The 2,698-nt window shown below is 41.5% G+C and overlaps 1 long non-coding RNA gene across 1 annotated transcript; it reads right to left on the bottom strand.

The window, feature by feature from the left end:
• Window positions 1–891: 891 nt before the first annotated feature.
• On the bottom strand, window positions 892–2,432 carry LOC113014776 (uncharacterized). Its single transcript, XR_003271002.1, has 3 exons — window positions 2,270–2,432; window positions 1,095–1,335; window positions 892–997 (listed from the first exon to the last, which is right to left on the bottom strand). It is a non-coding gene; the product is annotated as an uncharacterized LOC113014776 (long non-coding RNA).
• Between the last annotated feature and the right edge of the window lie 266 nt (window positions 2,433–2,698).

Genomic DNA, 2,698 nt, shown 5'->3' with positions numbered 1-2,698 from the left:
AAATGATGCTTAACCATGACTTATTAGGCTGCTATAGGTTCAAGTTTCCTATGACTTCTCCTCCACCCCTTCTTTTCACTCCTCATTCATTTAATTGCATACCATTTTCTTTTGTCCACCCTCTCCTGTGGTGTATGTTTTGTCCTGTTTGTTCTGTGTTTCATGGTTCTTTGGTTTCCCCTCAGCCACTAAATGACATGACGGATTGCTGCCTCTCCCTGAGCCTCGGTCTGTAGGTAAAAGAGCTCTTCTTTCTCACTATCGTCAAGTACTTGTACTTGGTTGGTTGACTGATTACTTCACAGTTTGCCGCATCTTGGACTGGTATATGAATACAATTTCAGTTCAAAACGGATTGAAATATTATTGTTTAAAAAAATCATATAGCTGTAGTGACAACAAGGCTCTAACAGTATGTAGCCTACTTTTTTTTTTATTAACATGGGATACAGGCTGCCTATGTGAGAGGAAGGTGGTGATGTGGGTCAGTGTAGCAGAGAGAAGCCAGAAAATGTCAAACCAGTAGGAAAACTGTCAGCGTTATACTGGCCAGTATTACGGATGAGTGTACAAATGTATGCACACACACACACACACACGCACACACACGCACGCACACACACGCACGCGCGCGCACACACACACACGCACGCACAAACACTCTCTCTCTGACACACACACACACACACACACGCACGCACGCACGCGCACACACACACACGCACGCACGCACACACACACATGCACGCGCGCGCGCGCACACACGCACGCACACACACACACACACATGCACACACGCGCGCACGCACACACACAGACACACACACACACACGCGCGCGCACACACAGACACACACACGCATGTGAAATAAAAAACAGTTTTACTTGTGCTTTCTTTTATGACTGGTCTGAGTTTCAGCTTCGGACTGAAGGTCAGACGTGTCACAGTGTTCACTTAGATATTTCTGAAGACTGCGTTCTGCTTCGTGAAATGTGTCTGGAAGTACAAACACAATGTATGGCCAGACATAAATTAGGACACGAAAAACGTGTTATTGTTACATTTATACAACACCAATCCAGATGATACCCACCATGGCTTATTAGAAGTCGGACTGGTGCATAGGTGAGCCATGTTGCACCAGGATGAACTCTCCTCTTTACTGCGTCGTGGATCCTGAATGTGTCTCACGGAGGATATGGAGGCCATGACAATTTCTCCCCATTTATCCATGATCTAGGGACTATTTCTGTACCACCAGTGCTAAACTGCACAATGCACCAGTCTTTCATTTTTATCTCTTTTTAAAAATTTGGAGTCCTTTTTTGTCCTGTCTAGGATAAACAGGAAACAGATAATTACAATATATTTCATAGTCACTACAAAACTTGATCTATTGATTGAACTAAATAATAAATAATAGCTTAAAATGTATATAGGCAACAATTACAAGCAAACCCGATAAAACAAACTCTTTTTTTTTTTTTTACATACAACTGCGTGTGTATATGTAAGCATTTAAACACTGAAGATAATAAAATTAACTGTATTTTCTCTAAGTCTGCCATTGTAGGAATTCATGGCACCGAGGCAAAAACTTGGCGCACAGTGTGGCATCAAAATAGGCGCACACCTTTGACGCTGCGTTTTCTCCGTCTTCCTCGTCCACACATAAATGCCAAACGGAGTTTTCGAAAATATCCGCCCTGGCAGGCGTCTTTAAAAATCTCAGTTTTCAGTTAACAAAAACGCAGTTTACGTGTGGACAAAAGGTGCAAAAGCAAGGTAGGTGAGCGTGCAACGTAAAGGTAGGTGAGCGTGCAACGTAAAGTTTGAATTGAGTGCGAATCGAAGCGGGTGCTCTCCAATCATTAAAAGTAACAAAGTCATTGAACACATTTATACAGTTACCTTTACGTTTATCAATCATATTTACAATTTTTTGTAGTACTATGCTAAAAAGCAACAGAGCGAAAGTCTGCGTCAAGCGTCGAGGCGACGGCAAGAACAAAGGAACCCTCGAAGCGTTAAAGCTAGCTTTGTAAGGGAATATAACGGAAAAGTATGAAACGAAAATGTTTTCTTTGTTGATAGACTTTGTTCACAGTGCAAATTATTTGTTGCCGGATTGTAAGATGAAAGTAGACACAATTTCGGGCTCCCACATTTTATCCGAAACTTTACATTAACAAGTTTGTTTGTTTTTTTTACTGTTATTCAAATGCGACCGTGGAAATAACGAATAGAACAAAAGTCATTCATTCTCACCTTATACTAATCGTGGTGCAGGCCAGTGCAGTGCATGAACTGATGCCTTCTCCGGTCAATTCCGCTGAGAGTAAATCTAATGTCCCGCTCTACTGTACAAGACAATGGTTACCTGGAGGGATGTACCAATGTGATAGGGGTGCTGCGGAATAGTCCAAGTGGTAGCAGCTTTGATTTCCCGCTCAACTATAAATTGATGATTTTTCAACGTGATTGTTGTCACCTTGTCAACTATAAATAGATCAACAATCAACGATGACAGAACAACAGTGAATCAATGTTAATTCAATGTCAGTGTAAGGTTTCATCAGTATTTCAATGTTGTTTCAACATTGGTTTTGTGTTGACATTTCAATCCTGACGATTCTGATGGTTCAGATGGAAAATCAACATCTGTTCAATGTCTCCTTGCTATCTGGGTAGTCATTT

Source organism: Astatotilapia calliptera, chromosome 22 (genome assembly GCF_900246225.1).
Source record: "Astatotilapia calliptera chromosome 22, fAstCal1.2, whole genome shotgun sequence".
Taxonomy (NCBI): domain Eukaryota; kingdom Metazoa; phylum Chordata; class Actinopteri; order Cichliformes; family Cichlidae; genus Astatotilapia; species Astatotilapia calliptera.
Note: the sequence above shows the minus strand (reverse complement) of the source record. Positions and strands in the feature narration are given on the sequence as shown.